Below are 20,775 nucleotides of genomic sequence, written 5' to 3'. Positions count from 1 at the left end.
CTACTGGTAATAATGTTAGATTAAAAACTGCTAATGGGAAGACCTCATCCAAGATGTCTTCCAGAAATAATCCTTAAGTTTTCCCCTCCATTTTGCAATGGAACTGTCAGGTTATAAGGGTGAAATATGAGGAACTTAAGCTCGTAATTCATGAACGTTCCCCTATAATTGTATATCTACAGGAAGGTAAACTTGATGCTAACACTCTTAGTCCTCGAGAGTATGTTAGCTATAGAACACCATATAATCAATCAAGAAGGAGGGAGCCATGACGGATGTCTCATAAACGTTCGTCGAGATGTTCCCCAAATACGTATTTCTATTCGTACACCCCTGCAGGCGGTGGTTGTACAAATTGATATAGGGAGTAAATATACAATATGCTCTCTGTACTTACCTCCAAATGATATTTTATATGATGATTTAGTAGAGGTCATTCAACAACTCCCTCAACCTTTTCTCTTACTAGGAGATATGAATGGTAGACATCCTTTATGGGGTAATGTTTTGGCAAACACAAGGGGCAATATTATCTCATCAATTTTGGAGAATGAGGATGTGGGACTTCTTAATACAGGAGAGCCCACGCACTTCCATGCTCAGACAGGTACCTTGTCATGCATTGACCTTTCAATTGCAAGCTTTAACTGCCTTCTTGATTTCGATTGGAAGACATTAGATGATGGGCATACTAGTGATCATGCACCAATCATTATATACATCAACAAGGGTCTGCCTTTACAAAGATCGCCACGATGGAATTTTGACAAGGCAGACAAAGTGAAATCGAGGGGAGTGCAGAGCAGTTGGAAAGCTTTGATGATGTCATAGACCTACCGAATGGAACTCTCCATACAGCAGGAGTCAATTCAATTCCCAAAACAACAGGGTTATTCAAACGACGACCAGTTCCCTGATGGTCTTCAGAACTAACTGCCCTGCACAGAGCCAGAAGATCATCTCTAACACGATTGCGTAGACGCCAAACTGATAAGAATTTTATTATATACAAGAAATGTAGAGCACAGTTCCGTCGTGCCATAAAAGAAGCTAGGCGCCAGTCATGGATGTCTTTTGTTTCCTCCATTAACAGTAGAGCTACCACTATTTATGCGGTCATTTCTTTCACATTGAGTTTTTCAAGTGTGAGTGGGGGAAACTCTATCAGAGAGGAAATGTCAGGAAGGAGTTCCTCAGGCTAGTGTGTTAAGTGTAACCCTGTTTGCACTGGCAATTAATGGGATATCCTCGGGACATTCCCCGGGATGCTCTCTCAACATTATTTGTGGATGATCTCTCCATATCATTTGCTAGAGCTAGAATGGCAATGGTTGAGAGAAAACTACAACTCTCAATTGGTAAAATTATCCAGTGGGCCAATATTAATGGATTTAAGTTCTCGACAAGTAAAACTACTATTGTACCTTTCTGTCGTATCCGGGGAGTACATCCAGACCCAGATGTATACATTAAAGGTCAATGGATCCCATGTGTAAGTGAAGCTAAATTTTTAGGTTTGATATTTGATTGTAGGCTTACAGGGGTTTCTCACTTAAAAACATTAAAAGCTAAATATCCTAAGGCTCTGAATCTTTTAAAAGTATTGTCCCATATATCATGGGGGAAGACTGCAATACTATTTTAAAATTATACAAAGCCTTGATTTTTTCCAAAATTAGTTATGGATATGAAATATACTCCTCAGCCACCCTAAGCTGATTAAAAATATTAGATTCAATATATCATGCTGGTATTAGATTGTCCACTAATAATAATAATAAATTAACTTTGCGTTCGAACAGCTTTCTGATACGAATCAATTTCTTCTTCTGAGATTCTACATGTACATGAAGAGTAAACTGATATGAACGTTTAAGAATTGAAATGAAATCCTTGATAAACTTTTGAAGTTAGGGAATTCGGTAGTGTGAGTGTACCGAAAGGTAAATGAAGGATTAGGCGAGAAGACAGCTCAAATTTACTTAACGTTTTGGTAGCTGATCACCACTTAACTGTTAGAGACTGAGTTTTTTTCAGAGAGGGTTTAGCTGGAAAATAATTTGTAACACTAAAAGTTATGAATTTATAATGAGTCTTATTTTATAATTTGAGAGTTACTTGCCTGTAACCTTATTACATTTCTCACTTTACAAGTATATGGAAATAAAGAGAGGTGTCTTACCACTTTCGACTCGCAGATTCTAAATATTCAATTTAGATTAGCTGTATTTTTGCCATGCAATATCTGATACTAGGTCACATATATTGCTTGTATAATGTAGAAGAGATACAATAGTGGATTTATACAATAAAGATGTAAAATATTTAAAATTATCCACTGTCATCAGCATTTTGGGGACAAACCATGCAGCGAGATGGAAATTATGTAGTGTTTGGACATACATGTCATCGCCTAAATTAGTGTAGTCAGCATCTTGAATCTCGAGGGAAATCTATTTTTATGGTAAATATTGTCACGTCATGCTTTTGCTATGTTGTAACATCAAGACCAGATTTCATCAGAAATTTGTTCGAGAAGCTTTGATGGCATGACCAAACTGGTCATTTTAAGAGACTCCTTATATGGAAATGAAGATTGCCCATCGTAATTAGCTAAGCTAATACATGGGTATATAAGCTTCCAATAGAGACTGTCCAAAGGAGATAGGACAAGAGAGGAACAATGTGCGGATGAGATAGGTACCACACCCAGATAAGATAAGAATAATATAAGTAGACCAAAAGTCTAACAGAGCCTGTTTCCGACCTTCCCTTCAATCCAAAATATTGTTATGGCCTGAGACGGTTTTGAAGCAGGCAGCCATCCCTACTTGTGACGAGAAGTAGCAAACACTGCCTGTGGCCAGTCATCCCTTTTACATTATCACTGAATTCTGGGAGAAAACATTTACTGTCCCATCTTGAAGCCACCCCTTTTATGATGTTTTCGAGTCCTAAGTCAATGCGCCAGCTTCAACTTAACTTCAGCCACCCTTCTTCAACATTCTCAAGCTTGAAACCTCTGTACCAGTATCTTTTCAGCAGCTTCAGAAAACTCCCCTATTTATTAATATTTTTTTTTTTTAATTTGTAATTGAAAGCAAAAAAAGCAGCAACATTGATCTTATATCAGCGTGTGGATAAACATGTGTTTTGTGTGAATTTCTTTTTACACTTTTCCTATATTTTAAATGCTGTTGTCAAATTCTATTAGTTTAGAGATTAAAAGAACCTGTAACGATTATAAGATCGTAACAGAGGTCTCTGTTTTATTACAATTTCTATTACCTAGCCATTATTTTGTGCTATATGAGATCAATATTTATAAGAAAACCATCCTCAAAGTTCTACTGTATTTTATTCTAACAAACTTGACATTCTTCTTTCAGTCTTTATTTATCAAGAAGATGAAACCTGGACTAAATAGAAATTTGTTAGATATATAGCAAGTTATTGTATTATTTTGTGTTTTTAAGGGATTGAAGAGGTAGTTTCTTATTTACTATACTCTATTTGCTAGTTTTATATTTCAGTATTTATATTGGTCTTTCAGCGATGTTTGGTATTTTTGTCATTAATTTCAGCCCGATGTTAAAGAATTAACCCTTTGCATGCCAACCCCTCTCCAAATAATTTAGCACTCGAGCTCCAGGCCATCTTTTAGGAAATTTTGCTTAATTCGTCTTAATGCAAAATCTATTGTAGATAAAACTTTAGAACATATTGCATCGTATAACTGAATAAATTACCTTTCTATCACCATATAATTTTTTTTTACATTTTATAAAATATTCTTATATGTAAGAAATAAAACAAAGATGAAACACCCCCTAATAACTGGATGTGACATATGCGCAATTTCACTGAAGGGAATAGAAAAATTAGGCATAAAATGAAGCAAATTGCACTCAAATTGTTAACCTTGAGAGATTGGGAATAAAGATAATCTTCATTGCCTACACAATATGACTCATCATATAATTAGCATTAGAGTTGATATGTTGGTTTCCTAAGTTTTATGAGATGGTATTTTCAGCAATAATAGGATTTGCTGTTTCTTTGTATCCATATGTTACATTATTTGCAGTATAGGACATGTTACCAGATAAAATTACCATCTGGCTTATAATGCTGTAGTTTCCATGCTATGAATTCCAGAATGTTTGTACAATTCCCTTTATAGAATGTAGGTTCTTGCTTTATCTGCATGACAGACTACACTACCATCCTCTTGGTACAACCAATATGCCCAAATATCAAGATTTTAGGTACAAGGGAAAACATGGACATTATTCACTCTGGTATTAACGGCAAAAAAATAAAGAAGTATGCCCTCTCTACATTTTCTTTTACGATGCAACTGCCATCTGGCCACAGTAAAAAGCCGTTGAATGTAACACTCTAATTTCAACTTTATTACCATTATCATTATTATATTGTCAATTTTTATGCTAATTTCTACCTTATTGACTAAAGCCATTGAACATATACATACAATTTTTATCCTTATGCGACCCTTTTGGGCCTATAGATACCTGTGTTGTCACTCAATAAATTTACTCGTACGAGGACTCGCCTTTTGTTAAAGCTTTCATCACTTCCATCTCAGGTTACCTTGGAGGTTGTTAGAAAATCCAGTTATCTTTTCAACTCTTAAAACCTTACTGGACCCAAACATAGGTGTGGTAGGAATTGATACTTGACCTCAGGGTAATTCTATGCATCCTTGCAGACAATTCTGGAATCTTCAGAGGGTTTTGTGGACATCCTGCCACCTGTTGAGATACTACTGATAAAGAGTTATTGGGTTCTTTAACTGACAAGTCATTACTACATTGGACCCCTCTCTCTAGTTACAGCTTATTTTTCCTTTGCCTACACATACACAGAATTGTCTGGCTTATTCTTTATACATTCTCCTGTGTCCTTATACACTAGAAATCACTAAGATCACCAAAAAATGCTTCTTCACAGAAGAGATTAAATACTGCACTATAATTGTTCAGTGGCTACTTTTCTCTTGGTATGAATAGAATAGACTCTTTAGCTGAGGTAAGCAGCTCTTCTAGTAGAAGGACACTCCAAAATCAAACCATTGTTCTCTAGTCTTTGGTAGTTCTATAGCCGTTGTAAAATGGTCTTCCACTGTCTTGGGATAGAGTTCTCTTGCTTGAGGGTACACTCGGCCACACTATTCTATCATATTTTTTTTCATCCTCTTCTTTTCAAATGGTGTGTTGGGCAGGCTGAATAGAAGGGCCATAGATGCCTGGTAGTGTATCAGTTCTGACATGTTGACCAGTTTTTCTGACTTTTTAGCTATAGTCTATGGGTTTTATCATTCTCTTTATTTTTTTTTCTGTACATATTTTTTTGTTATCATTATTATTAGTTTAGTTTTTAAGCATGATGCATATTTTTATTGCCATTAATTTTATCCTGTGTAGAGACATTGAGCGAAATATAGGACCAGTATGTCCTAGACTTCGTTATTGTCGTCTAATATATTGCAATATTCGTGGTCTGCATGTAAATATTCAAGACCTTACATCTGAGCTCCATATAACTGGTTTTAAGAAGCCAATAATTTTGAAACGCGATACCATTCTTAGGGCCAGGGGAGTGGCGATGTATATTAGGACTAAGTACCCTGCTTCTCATAAGTGCTACCCCGAATGTGGATGTCATGAGATTCAGGTAATAAAAGTTTGTGGTAGGCATAAAAACTTCTATTTGTGTTCAATCTACCGGAGTCCAGACATGGGTGATTCTATCTTCGACTGTCTTCTTACCATTATGACCTCTGGTTTTTATTACTGATTTCAATGCTTATAGGGAGGTGTTAAAATTTTTCTCTCCTGAGTTTTGGGCTTTGCCTCTGAATCAGCTCTGAGCAAATCATAAGTGAAGTTACTCTCAAGTCTGGTAACTGCTTGGACCTCGTATACATCAACTCCTCTGGTGTTATAACAATTAGGGTTGGGTCTCCAGTTGGGTCTCCTTTGTAGTGAAGACTGAACAGCATGTCCCTGATGTATCATACTCATTTAAAATTTATATAAAATCTCAAACAGACTGGAATGGCATTTTGAGTGATCTTTTGGGCTTGATTTGGTCACAGTTGTATAATAGTGTTGATCCTGTTGTTCCTTTGAATAAGAATCTAGTTTACATAATTGATAGGCCCTTCTTGTGTGCCAAGGTACCGAGGGAAAGATAAACCCTGTTTCATTGATGATTGCAGACGTGGGGATTTAGCGAAACAGGAGGCCTATCATCTTTGGAAGGGTAACAGATCAGATTTGAATTAGAATAACTATACTCAGCTTAGAGCTTTTGCTCAGAGAGTTTATGCTCCAACCGAAAAGGAATAAAAGAAACATTTTGTGGTACAACTCAGGAACGTAAGTGGTGGACTACCCTTAAATCTGCACTCTTTTGTGTAGATGCAACAGTTCTTATTTTATTTAAACCAGATGGCTCTGTCACTCACTCTCCAAAGGAAAAGGCTACGATTTTGGCTGATGTGTTTGACAATAAGCAGAGTAATGAGAAACTTGATCTTCCTTATTCCTGTTTTCTTGATGCTAAACTAAATAGTTTAGCTTTTCAATCTCGTGAAATTAAAGCTCTCTTGATGGACCTGGATGCTTATGGAGGTGTAGACCCTAATGGTATTTTTTCTTTGTTTTTTGTAAAGACTGCAGATTTCTTAGCTTTAACGTTATCTGTTATTTTGCGTAAGTTAGAGGAAGAGGAGCTTTTAGCACTTGTTGGAGAGTAAGTAATGTTACTCTATTATGTAAATATGTTTATGGTAGTTCAAGTCCAACTGATTACTGCCCAATTTCCATAACTCCTATATTATCTAAAGTTTTTTAACATCTTTTGGCAAAATATCTAAATAGGTTGGCTGAATTCAATCATGTGTTCCCTAGTTTGCAATTTGGTTTTCATAAAGGCCATGGAACTTGTGATACCCTTCATACAAATTTTCAATGCTGTACAGAAATCTTTTGATTGTGATCATGAAGTTCGTATGATTGGCCTTGATTTTAGTGCTGTCTTTGACCGTGTTTATCATGAGGTCCTTGTTTTCAAACTTAAACAGTTGTGAGTGGGTGGGTCTCTTCTCCTCATCATTACTGAAGTTCTTAGTAATAGGTCTCAAAGAGTTGTTGTTCATGGGCACTATATTGAGTATAGGAATGTGATATCTGGTGTTCATCAGTGTAGTGTTCTTAGCCTATTACTTTTCATACTATATACACATGATATGTGGTTTGGCCTAGAAAACAAGCTTGTTGCATATGCAGATGATGCTACTCTTTTTGCAACAATTTCATCCCCTGAATGTACTGTAGATCTAGGGTTGCTGAATCCCTTAATAAAGATCTAGCTAAAATTAGTGCATGGTGCAAATTATGGGATATGAAGTTGAATCCTAACAAAACTCAAAGTATGATTGTAAGTAGGTCAAGGACAGTGGCTCCTCAACATCCAGATCTCAGTATTGATAGTATTTCTTTAACATTGTATGACTTAAAATTTTAGGTGTGATTCTTGACAGCAAATTTACTTTTGAGAAACACATTAGGTCTGTGTCTTCTTCAATTGCACAAAAAATTGGCTTATTGTGAAAGTCTTTCAAGATTTTTGGTGATCAATCTATTGTGAAGAAGTGTTTTAATTCTTTCATTCTACCTTGTTTCGAGTATTGTTCTCCTGTCTTGTCTTCAGCTGCTGATTCTCATCTTAATTTGTTGGACAGAAACTTACGGTCTATTAAATTTCTTATTCCTGATCTAGATATTAATCTTTGACACCGTCATTTAATTAGTTCATTATGCACGTTGCATAAGATTTTTCATAACTCTGACCATCCTTTACATTCAGATCTTCTTGGACAATTTCATCCTGTTCATAATACTAGGCAGGCAGTTAATTCTAATAGCCAGGCCATCTTCATCATGAAGCTTTGTACTACACAGTATTCTAGAAGTTTTATTCCAGCTGTGACCAAGTTGTAGAATGATCTTCCTAATCGGGTAGTTGAATCAGTAGAACCTCAAAAGTTCAAAGTTGCAGTAAATGTTTTTATGTTGAACAGGCTGACATAAGTCTTTTTATAGTTTATATATGACATATCTGTTTTGACGTTGTTACTGTTTTTAGAATGATTTATTGTTAATTTGTTATTTATTTCCTTATTTCCTTTCCTCACTGGGCTATTTTTCCCTATTGGAGCCCCTGGGCTTATAGCATCTTGCTTTTCCAAGTATGGTTGTAACTTGGATAGTAATAATAATAATAATAATGATAATAATACATATTTCCTCTCCAATGTGCATAGTGTTTCCTCCCAAACGTGAATATTTCTCTCCAACGTATACTGTGTATAGTGTTGTTCAAACATTGGCGATATTATTGTTTAATTTAAAAGTGGAGAGTGTTAATGTAAGTACATTTTATATGATAATTTTTTTCGGCTGGCCCTGTGAGATTTGGTTAAAATTGAAGTGTATTTATTTTTGCTTAACCGTTAGGTAACCTTGTCTGAGCCCTAAGGACGTAAGCGTAACAGTTATGCATATGTAAGTGTAATCTTAGTTTATTCACTATAGTGTTAAAGTATCAGCTTTTTCATTAATCGTCAAAATTAAGCATTTACATAAATTAACCTCTAGTGAAACAAGTGATTATATGATTATTTAAGAGTCAATTTTGTCTTAAGTCTAAGGTCTAGTTGAGATTTAAATTTTGAGTGATTTATTTTTGGTATTCTTGAATTGTTATTTTTATAGAATATATATATTTTTGTAAAGTGTGTATTATTTTGATCACCAATAATTATTTCAGTACTTGCTCGTATCCCCTGACTAAGAACCGAAATAAGAGGTTGACTTAAGAATAGTTCCCGTTAAAAGTAATCACCCGGTGTAATGTAAGGAGACCTTTAGATATTCTGTGTTCATATATATTATCGACTGGGAATTGCGTATTATTCTCAGAGCTCGGAGCTATTCTCTTGTTATCAGATTATGTAATATAGAGCAGGTGAGTTTGGGAACTTGGGAATTTACGTAATTTGCTAGTTGTAATAATACATGTCCATATATATGTATATATATATATATATATATATATATATATATATATATATATATATATATATATATACATACATATATATAATGTGTGTATGTGCCCCCTACTATTCTGTGAAGATAGACAATCCGCTGACATCATCATCTAAAAAATCTACCACCACAGAATAGCTTATCAGAAATGGGGAGAATCCAAAAGAACACTTGCTGAAAAAGGAACTATTACAAATGGTGAAAAAGAAAACACTGAACACGGAAAGTAAGTATGTAATTGACAAGATTGCAGCAGAGTACAGCCATAAAGTGATTTTTCTACCACTGTATTACTGTCAATGCAATCCTATTTAATATAAATGGGGCCAATTGAAAAACTATATAGCAAGAAAAATAATTTTATTAAAAGAGACTGAAAGGTACTACTCCAGGAATCCCTGGATATAATAATAAAAGAAGATTGGAGCGAAGCTGTAAGACATGCCGAGACTTTGGAACATGAAGATGCAAAGAAGGATATTGCCGTAGATAAATTTCTTGACTCATTTGTCATTGATCTCTACTCCTGTGACGACCATGACGACGATTCGCCATAATGACAACGCTTTTTATCTAGAATTTTTTTATGTATTTTTAAAAGATAGATAAATAATTAAACAACTGCTTTTGTTTTCCTTCAAAAGATAAGAAGTATTAAATGATGCTACGTATAATGCCAATATCTATACAGCAGTATTTACTTTATCCATTAATACAGAGAATGATAAAAAATATATGCAAATAATACATATATAGGAAGGAATAAATTGTATAGGGAATGAAAATAAGTAAACCGTTGTAGGTTACTTGTAAGAACCCGACCTTTAACCGCGACCCCAAGATTTTAAAAGCAAAAATAACATCCCCAACCCGTGTTTAATCCAGCTTAACTTGAGGTGTGCTTGTTGTAAGAGTTTTAAAGGAAAGTGATCGAAAGGAGAGGAATCCCCCACTAAGTATTTTGAGAAAGGCCGTCACTCAACGGTCAGCTTCGATTGGTTTGACTAGTGTGTTAACGAGTGACTTAGTATCCATTTTCAGTGCTTCGAAGTTAAAGATCCTTATCTTTAACTGTAGTTTACTACATCCCTGTCCCGTCCATTGCCATTGTCTCTATTCATAAAGTAAAATTCCTGTCCAGCATCTCAATGGGGTCCCTGGGATGGTGCCGAAACAGAGCCATAGGATGGGATAGCTTTAGAATTGACATAGCTAAAGTAGGCCCTCAAATTACCCTTTTTAAACTTGTGGATTTTTCAAGCCTCTGAACAAAGAACACTTTTCTATTTAGAGTGAAGGTTTGTGAACTGCATCATCAAAGTATTTACCAAGGTGTTTGTGCCATTGAGTGTTGATGTTGTAGGATGGTGTAGGGAGACATTCCCGGAACAACAAGTTCCCTCTCAATAAAAAATAGAATAAATTTTCCATAGTAACAACATTAGAATAGACCTTTCATATATAAACTATAAAAACTTAAAAAAAAGAGGAAGATAAATAAGAAAGAATAGTGTGCCCGAGTGTACCCTCAAGCAAGAGAACTTTAACCTAAGACAGCGGGAGACCACGGTACAGAGGCTATGGCACTACCCAAGACTAGAGAACATTGGTTTGATTTTGGATTGTCCTTCTCCTAGAAGAGCTGCTTACCATAGCTAAAGAGTCTCTTCTACCCATACCAAGAGGAAAGTAGCCACTGAATAATTACTGTGCAGTAGTTAACCCCTTGTGGCGAAGTGGAATTGTTTGATAACCTCAAGTGTTTCAGGTGTATTAGAACAGGGAAGAATGTGGAAAGAATAGACCAAACCTTTGGGTGCATGTGTAGGCAAAGGAAAAGCCGTAAACAGAGAGAGGGATCCAATGTAGTACTGTCTTGCCAGTCAAAGGACCTAATAACTCTCTAGTGGTAGTATCTCAACGGATGGCTGGTGCCCTGGCCAACCTACTACCTTCTACTACTCTGTATTACTTTTGAAATTTTAGGTGTGATTATTTACAGCAAATTTACTATTGAGAAACACATTCATTCTGTCTCTTCTTCAATTAGCCTTTGAGCGAAGAAGAATTGTTTGATAACCTCAAGGGTTTCAGGTGTATTAGGACCGAGAAGAATGTGGAGAGAATAGGCCAGACTTAGGTGTATGTGTAGGCAAAGGAGAATCTGTAACCAGAGAGAGAGAGAGATCCAATGAAGTACTGTCTTGCCAGTCAGAGGACCCAATAACTCTCTAGTGGTGGTAGCTCAGTAGGTGGCTGGTTCTCTATATTACAGTACTTTTAAAGTTTTAGGTGTGATTCTTGACAGCAAATTTACTGTTGAGAAACACATTCAGTCTGTCTCTTCTTCAATGCACAAAAAATTGATTTATTGAGAAAGTCTTTTAAGATTTTCGGTGATCAATCTATTCTGAAGAAGTGTTTTAATTCTTTCATTCTACTTTGTTTCAAGCATTTTTCTCCCGTTTGGTCTTCGGTGGCTGAATCCCATCTTAATTTGTTGGACAGGAACTTACGTTCTAATAAATTTCTTTGTCCTCATATAGATATTAATCTCTGCACTGTCGTTCATATAGTTCGTTATGCATGTTGCATAAGATTTTTCATAATTCTGACCATCCTTTACATTTAGATCTTCCCGGACAGTACCCTCCTGTTCGTAAAACTAGGTATGCAACTAATTCTAGTAGTCATGCCTTCTACATCATGAGGCTCATTACTACACAGTACCGGTATTCTATAAGTTTTATTCCAGCTATGACAAAGTAGTGGAATGATCTTCCTAATCCAGTAGTTGAATTGGTGGAACTTCAAAAGATCAAACTTGCAGCAAATGTTTTTATGTTGAATACGCAGACATAAGTCTCTTTATAGTTTATACTGTATATGAAATGTCCGTTCTATTGTTGTTACTGTCTTTGAATTATTTTATTTTAATCGTTCATAACTTGTCTTATAGTTCATTTCCTTATTTCCTTTCCTAACTGGATTATTTTTCCCTGTTGGACCCCTTTGGCTTATGGCATTCTGCTTTGCCAACTTTGGTTGTAACTTAGCTAGCAGTAATGATAATAATAATAATAATAATAATAATAATAATAATAATAATAATAATAATAATAAGTCCAATGCTATGAACCATTTCATTTATTATCTCCAGTGTTTGAAAAAATTAATGTTTATAACATATTGACAAGTAATTTCTTATACACTTTTATACAATGTATCAATAATTGGTTTCATATAAATATGTTTGTCTGGAACTTTTATCTCTGTTTGATTTCCCTGCATTGCAATTCTTGCTGCAGTGATCATATGACTGACATTGCACCTCAACAGTGTATGGGAAAAAAGTGCTTAAACATAACTATTGTTAACGATTACTTGCTTACGTCACTAGCTTATAGGTAGTAGGTTGGCCAGGTACCAGCTACCCGTTGAGATATTACCGCTAGAGAGTCATTGGGTCCTTTGACTGGCCAGACAGTACTACATTGGATCGTTCTCTCTTTTTACGGTTCATTTTTCCTTTGCCTGCAAATATACCGAGTAGTCTGATTTATTTTTTCCACATTTTCCTCTGTCCTCATACACCCGACAACTTAGAGATTACCAAACGATTCTTCTTTGCTCAAAGGCGTAACTACTACTACATTGTTCAGTGGCTACTTTCCTCTTGGTAAGGGTAAAAGAGACCCTTTAGCTATGGTAAGCAGCTCTTTACCATTGTTATATAGTCTTGGGTAGTGCCATAGCCTCGGTACATTGGTCTTTGTGTCTTGGGGTAGAGTTCTCTTGCTTGAGGGTACACTCGGGCATGCTATTCTATCTTATTTAAATCTCTTGTTTATGAAGTTTTTATGGTTTATATAAAAGAAAGATTTATTTTAATGTTGTTACTTTTTTAAGAGATTTTATTCCATTTTAAGAGATTTTATTCTAATTGTTCATTACTTCTGATGTAGTTCATTTATTTCCCCATTTCCTTTCCTCAGTGGGCTACTTTTCACTGCTGGAGCCCTTGGTTTTATAACATCCTGTTTAGGGTTGTAGCTTAGCTATTAATAATAATAATAATAATAATAATAATAATAATAATAATAATAGTGATGATGATAATATGGTTTATTGCATAGTTTTATAATACATATAAGGTTAAGCCACCATTATTTTAAGCAACTCGATCTTTCCCCGACATTTTAAAATACCTGAATAGAAGAAATTCTTTCTGTGAACTCTTCCATAGATAGGCATTTTTAGACCAATTATCTATTTTTTTTCTAAATCCCAATAAGAAATAAGTGGTAAACCAATTCCGTTCCATGTTGCTTTCTACTGACAGGGAATATACTCATATAATTTAGAAGTTTTTATGAGGCGAGACCAACCCCAATAATTCCATACTTGATAAATCTCGTTGTACATTCTCAAAACCATCGCTTCTGCTGTTTACTGTATTGGACAAACTGACAAAAACATCTAGAAGCTGTTTACCAACAAGTTTTGCCAGACTCGTAGAATAACACACAAACATATATATATATATATATATATATATATATATATATATATATATATATATGGGGATGGGACCATTTGCCGCTGCCGATTTGCAGCCGACAGTTAGCCACTGACAGTTAGCCACCGCCCATTCGCCTCCGATGCCATTTCACCACCGCCCATTCGCCTCCGATGCCATTTCACCACCGCCCATTCGCCTCCGATGCCATTTCACCACCGCCCATTCGCCTCCGATGCCATTTCACCACCGCCCATTCGCCACCGGCGAAAAAAATAAGTGCTCCCATTATAAGCATATGGGGCAATCGTTTTTTTTTTTCCCGATAACTCAGAAAATTTAATAATTTGATAATTTTATAGTTTAACAAGGTCCTTTGCTTAGATTGTTTACAAGCATAACAAGTCTGTTTACTTTTTTATTTAAAAAAAGAGTAAATATTTTCTTAATTTTTTTATCAGTGCAGAAGAATCACAAGAAGTGCCTAGTGTTTTTATAAATGAATGTATATCTGGTGTGCCTTCATCAGTGCAAGCATCATTACCAACGTTGGACAGCAAGAAGAATATAATTAGACGAAAAAAAAAATTATATTGTAGTTTGGCAAAAAAACTTGCTGGTGAATTAGATTTTTCTTATTTTTTAAGATGCAAACCAATAAAATTTCTTTACTTGTTCGTTAACAATAAAATGTTTGAATTACTTTTAACTTTTTTTACATAATAAAAGGGTCATATTTTACATTTCTTTCATTTACACTTTGCAGTAGAATAGTTAAAACTGCCTAAATAAAAGATAACTGCTGAGGGGAAACAGAATAAACAGTCGTAGTTATGTTTCTGGTGTCGAAATGTCCCGGTGGCGAAATGGTCCAAGTGGCGAAAAGCTGGTGGCGGACTGGCGGTGGCTAATCGTCGTCGGCGAATGAGCGGTGGCGAATCGTCACCAACCCATATATATATATATATATATATAGATATAGATATAGATATAGATATCTATCTATCTATATATATCTATATATATATATATACATATATATAGATATATATAGATATATATATATATATATATATATAGATAGATAGATAGATAGATAGATAGATAGATATATATATATATATATATATAGATATATAGATATATATATAGATATATATATATATATATATATATCTATATATATATATATATATATATCTATATATATATATATATATATAGATATATATATATATATATATATCTATATATATATCTATATATATATATATATATATATCTATATATATATATATATATATCTATATATATCTATATATATATATATATATAGATATATATATATATCTATATATATATATATATATATATCTATATATATATATATATATATATCTATATATATATATATATATATATCTATATATATATATATATATATATCTATATATATAAATATATATATATATATATATATATATCTATATATATATATATGACCAGATTTAGGTCGTATTAAGGGGGGTTCAACTTCACGTCTTGGGGAAACAAAGATAGAGACAATCCATTTAATGGTTAACACTATTATGAGAGAGAGTAGGATCATGCACAAATGATAGTCGAATTGTTAATTTTCCACAGCTGCTATATTCTATTTAAGCTACAAGGGCGACCCTTAATTATCATTACGTTACTTTACTAATCAAAAGAGCCCTCAGAGAAATGGTACTGGTTGGCACTCATTCTGACACCCGTGACCTGGACGTGTAGGTCTAACCACTCACGCCTCCCAACTCTAACTGACTAAAAAACTATGGGCAGTTCAATCGCCCACCTTGGCCTTTCTATGGCCTGATCGATGATTGGCTGTGCTGACCCGAAAGTCTTAAAAGAACCAATAGAGAGAGATTTTGGTGACGCTAACTTTTAACGAACATTTTCGAGTGCCTAAAGCCAAGCCAAGCCACATTTTAACCGTCTTTCTTTTAACAAAGAAGACATCTGTTGACATTCACTTATTCCACAAAGTAACAACCTGACTGTGCTTAGCTCATCACTCCCTTCCCAAATTTTTACGTCCCGTAAAATTCACACTTATCAGATTTTTTTCTCAAACATTTTTTTTTTCTCTCTCTCTTTTTCACTGAACACAATCTTTCTTTTTCCACTAGATGTTGCCTCTGAGTACCACTCTCTTCGGGAGCATGCAAACATTAAAATTAAATACCTAAACCAAATCAAAGGGCCTTTTTGGCGTGTTACAATTGCAAGTTACACAAAGATGAATATCACGCCCACAATAGATCATACAGAAACACAAAATCAGGTTTAATTACATCGTCATCGAAATTTGGAGCACAAAATCAGAAAAAAAATAATGTTTCAAATGCAATAAAATTCCATAAGGACCAACAAATCATCACATACACAAATTAAAGAAAATGATAAAAATCAAGAGAAATCAAAATGAATAACTTCCAATCCCAGCACTCTTTGATACATTTACCATTATAAGGAAACCATTTCTAACCATCCGTGACACTGCAATAAAGAGCAAACTGAAACAGCGAATAATAATAAAAAGAAAACCATACTTATTAATAACCGAGCAATATTAATTCTCCTAAAAAAAACAAAAACATAAGTAATGATGTTCAATTTTCAACCCATGATTAATAATTACCTGTAATAGCACTGAAAACCTCCACAGGGAAATGATATTCTTTAAATACAGTATAACACAAACAATGGAAAACCATACATAAAACCATTGGTAATAGCAAAATTGGTACCAACACAAAATAACGAAATTTGAATTATTTCCAACATAACATAAATGCAACAGAAATTTCTCAGTATGATAAATGATATACTCGTGATATGCTTAGAACAAAACCAAAAAAAAACGAAACAAATTTTAATTCATCTTTTCACAAAACACTCGGAATGAACATACGTAAAAGATCTGATTTTTATGACTTCTATCACCTCGTGGTAGACATTATCTCAAGACCCACGTTTTCTCGTACTCTCTCGTGCTTGGAGGACGGCACGGACAGTCGCTTGTGCCTCCTCTTCACCTTCCTCTCCCAGGTAGCCAGGTAGCCCGGGGTAAGGTGGCACCGGCTTATTCAGATACCACACCAAGTTGTCCTCCCGGACCGGGCGCATGTGAGAAAGGTGATACTCGCCTTTGGTCCCGGTCCGGATGTGTTGGATGACCGCCGTATCGGCTTTAATTTCTTTTACACGATACGGTCCAACATATGCGGCTTCCAGTTTATGCTTCCTCGGTTGCAACCTTCTTAGATAGATTCTGTCCCCTATCTGTATATGAGACGTGCGCGTTCGGAAACGCTGATCGTATTTCGTCTGATACTTCTCATTGGCCCTCAGCAAGTACTTTTGGGTTATCTGAAACACTCTCCGAGCCAAATTACACATCATCACCCGATATTGTTCTGTGTTGTATAATGGCAGGGTGTGGGGGTCCATGATAACGGTATACGGCAACACAGGGTCCTGCGCATATAGTATAAAAAACGGTGTATCCCTAATAGAGCTATTATATGCCGTATTTAGGGCGAACTCCGCCCACGGCAACATTTCCACCCACTGGTTTGGATTGTCCCCCACAAGATACCTTAAGATATTTGTCACCTCTCGGTTATGGGACTCGACGAGCCCATTTGCTGATGGCCGATAAGAGGCGATCGTGAAATGATTTATGTTCATGATCTGGGTTACCCCCTTACACACTTCATTCACAAACTCTCGACCATTGTCACTTATCAATGTACGTGGACATCCGTACCTCACTATGAAGGAGCACAACGCCTTCGCAACCGACACTGCGGTTTTGTCCACCATTGCATACGTGTGTGTGAAGCGTGTGAATGCATCTACAAACACACACACGTACTTAAACTGCCCGTCACCGGAGGGAAATGGACCCAAAACGTCCATATGCACTCTATTAAACTTAACAGGCACTATTGACCATGTTCTGGCCTTCGGGATCACATGGTTGTGGTTCCGCATAGTGTTACACACATGGCACTTATTAATAAACCTAACAATGTCTTTTTTCATCCCTATCCAAAAAAATGACTCTCTGGCCCTTCTCAAGGCTCTCTCTATACCTACATGTCCTGCGTAAGGACTTACATGAATTACATGGATGGCTTTCTCTATCAAAGAGGAAGGGAGAACAACGCGAGATCGGATATCTCCCAGTCTCTTTTCATGCTTATAAAATAGGATATCGTCTTCGATGAAGAACTCATCTCGTCGCATGCGCAAGAAATCCGGGAGTTTGCTACTCGCATCTCTCACGCACCTCTTGACCTGTTCGATCCAAGGTTCAGATTTTTGTCCTGCAACGAGCTCACCCACACTCCAGCCACACAAATCGATCACACACTCATTCACGGGGCATTCTCTCTGAATTCCCCCCGTGGAACTTCCAACATCCACCTTCTCCGGACAGCCCTCGTCCTCTCTCTCTCTCACACTAGAGTTGCCAAGTTCTTCCCGTTTTCTATGCGCTCCTCCCACAGGTGTATTTGACCCCGAACTCTCCTGTTGTTTTCCCTTCCGCCTTGCCGACCTAGTTGTTACAGCCGCTATGGCGGTCCTGGAGAGAGCGTCTGCTACTTTATTTGACTTCCCCGAAATATGCTCGAAATTTGCAATATCAAACTCTAACAACCGCTCAATCCACCGAGCTTGCCGAGTATTTAATTCCCCTTTTTTAAACAAGTCTCGCAACGGCCGATGATCTGTATTTATTTTAATTTTATGCCCAAGCAAGAAGTAGCGGTGTCTCTCCAGCATCCATAGAATTGCCAATGCCTCCCTATCGAAGGTACTGTACCTAACCTCTGGTCCCTTTAAAGCCCGTGAAGCGAAACAAATAGGCCTCTCATTCCCTTCATCATCAACCTGAGAAATGACTCCGCCGATCGCGATCTGACTCGCGTCGGTCGTTACTAAAAATGGCCGATCGAACCTTGGATAAGCCAGAAGTTCGTCGCTCGTGAGTGCATTCTTTAATGTCTGAAAAGCAGTTTTTTCTCTTTCTCCCCACTGAAATTCAGGCCGCTTCCTCAATGAATCTAGCGGTCGTGCTATGTGACCGAAGTTCTGTATAAACTTACGGTAATAGCCAGCGAGCCCGAGAAAACTGGCTACTTCCTTAGCGTTTCTTGGCTCTGGGAATTCCTTGATTGCAGCTACTTTATCGGCACAAGGCCTTAGGCCTTCGGGCGTTACTATGTGCCCCAAAAATTCTACCTCTTGTTGAAAAAATTTACATTTGTCTAAATTAATCTTCATCCCCTGACGTCTCAAAGCTTCTAACACTTGTATAAGATTTTTTTCATGCTCGTCTGCCGTAGCCCCAATTACAATTATATCATCCAAATAGACAAAAACACTATGTCCTAGCAATGAAGCTAATACAGACATCATCACACGAGAAAAATGGGCAGGAGCATTCTTTAATCCGAAAGGGAGATAATTATACTCAAGCAACTGATCATTTGCTATAAAGGCCGTCTTTTCTTTACTCTCTTCAGCTAAGGGAATTTGGTGATATCCGGACTTTAAATCTAAAGTAGAAAAAAACCTGCTTTCCCTGACTTTAAGTAACAGTTCCTCGATAGAGGGCAAAGGGTATGCATTATCCTTGGTAACAGCATTTATCCTCCTATAATCTACGCATAATCGAAAAGAACCATCCTTCTTACGAACCATTACAATTGGAGAAGCCCAGGGGGACTCGCTTTCTCGAATCGTACCTTGCTTTTTTAATTTATTTATTTCTCTTTCAATTGCCTCTACATGACAGATGGGAGTCCTGTAAGGTTTAGAACGAATTGGGGGGTGGCTGCCAGTCTCGATGTTAAATGGAAACTTAGTGATTCTCCCTGGGGTTTCATCTCCAACTGCAATTACGTCCTCAAAATTCTCTACAATATCTCCTACTCTCTTATAATAATTAATTGGTGTCGCTCCAATAGCTGTTTGACGGAGCTTTCTCAGCCTTTCCGGACCGGGACCTTGACCATGGAAAGACAAGGTCGCCAGTGTCCGTTCGGCTGTCACAAATGAACATAACTCAAGGTCGCAGACCGACTCAGTGCCTAAGCGGAACCACTGGGTACTTACATTCATAAAGGGAATTTCAACCTTTCCTTCGGTAACGGTGGAGACCCCTGGATACATGAAATCCTGCCACTTTTGATGTGGTTTCACGTATACGAGGTCACCTTCGCGCATTTCCGGTGCAGGTGCCACTGATAGGGAGTAGAGGGAGGAGGGGGGGATTGATTCACCTGCCTCCGGCCCGGCAGGAACCGCCCCTGCTGTCCCCTTAGCAGTGAGGGCGACCCTGACTTGTGGCCGAGTTTCCCCCATAACTGGTATCTCTGTCTCTTCTCCTGGTCCCACTTTCCACCTCACTTTCAGCCCCTCCCCATCGGGGCCCCGTATTGTCATTTGTTTCTCCTTGATGAAATCGATTCCCAGGATAATGGGAATATCCCCCATATTTAATGTCGGAATGACATAGAAGGCATGGGTCACTTCTCGACCTTGAAGGATGAATCTCTGTCTAACGATACGTCGGGTCATCAGTTTGTGACCCCCAGCTGTGTACAACACCAGGTACTCCTTCGATGTTTGTATGGCATCCGTCGCCAAATGTTCTTCCCAGCTCTACTCTAAGAACGGGGACCGCATTCCTGCTTGCATGTGTGGGAGCGGCGGTGGGAGGCGGCTGCTCTACCTCCCGAACCCGCTCTGGCACTCCCGGGGAAGTCGCGCTCGCTGACCCGGGGGTATCCCTTACTGCTGGCTGGGGTACTGACTGTCCTCCCCCGACGTCACACTGGGGGGTGACGTTTGACTCCTTGGCTCTTCTGTCTTCGGTACTGGTGGTTCGGACAGACGGCCCGCGGGACCGTTGGTGCCCCTCCCGCGTTGTCTTCCCCTTCCTCTGGTTGGTGAAGGGGGAACGTGATCCCTTGAGCCGACGCCGTTTTTTGGACAGCTGTTCAGTAGGTGGTCTGTGGCATGGCATCCAAAACACCGCCGCTGCTCGACGGTGGG

The 20,775-nt window shown here is 37.2% G+C and overlaps 1 protein-coding gene across 2 annotated transcripts in view; it reads left to right on the top strand.

Annotated features, from left to right (window-relative positions):
* The window catches only part of mst (misato mitochondrial distribution and morphology regulator), a 963,151-nt gene that overhangs the window by 839,397 nt on the left and 102,979 nt on the right, over nucleotides 1–20,775 (top strand). The window lies entirely within an intron of this gene.

This window comes from Palaemon carinicauda, chromosome 5 (assembly GCF_036898095.1).
Source record: "Palaemon carinicauda isolate YSFRI2023 chromosome 5, ASM3689809v2, whole genome shotgun sequence".
Classification (NCBI taxonomy): Eukaryota; Metazoa; Arthropoda; class Malacostraca; order Decapoda; family Palaemonidae; genus Palaemon; species Palaemon carinicauda.
Note: the sequence above shows the minus strand (reverse complement) of the source record. Positions and strands in the feature narration are given on the sequence as shown.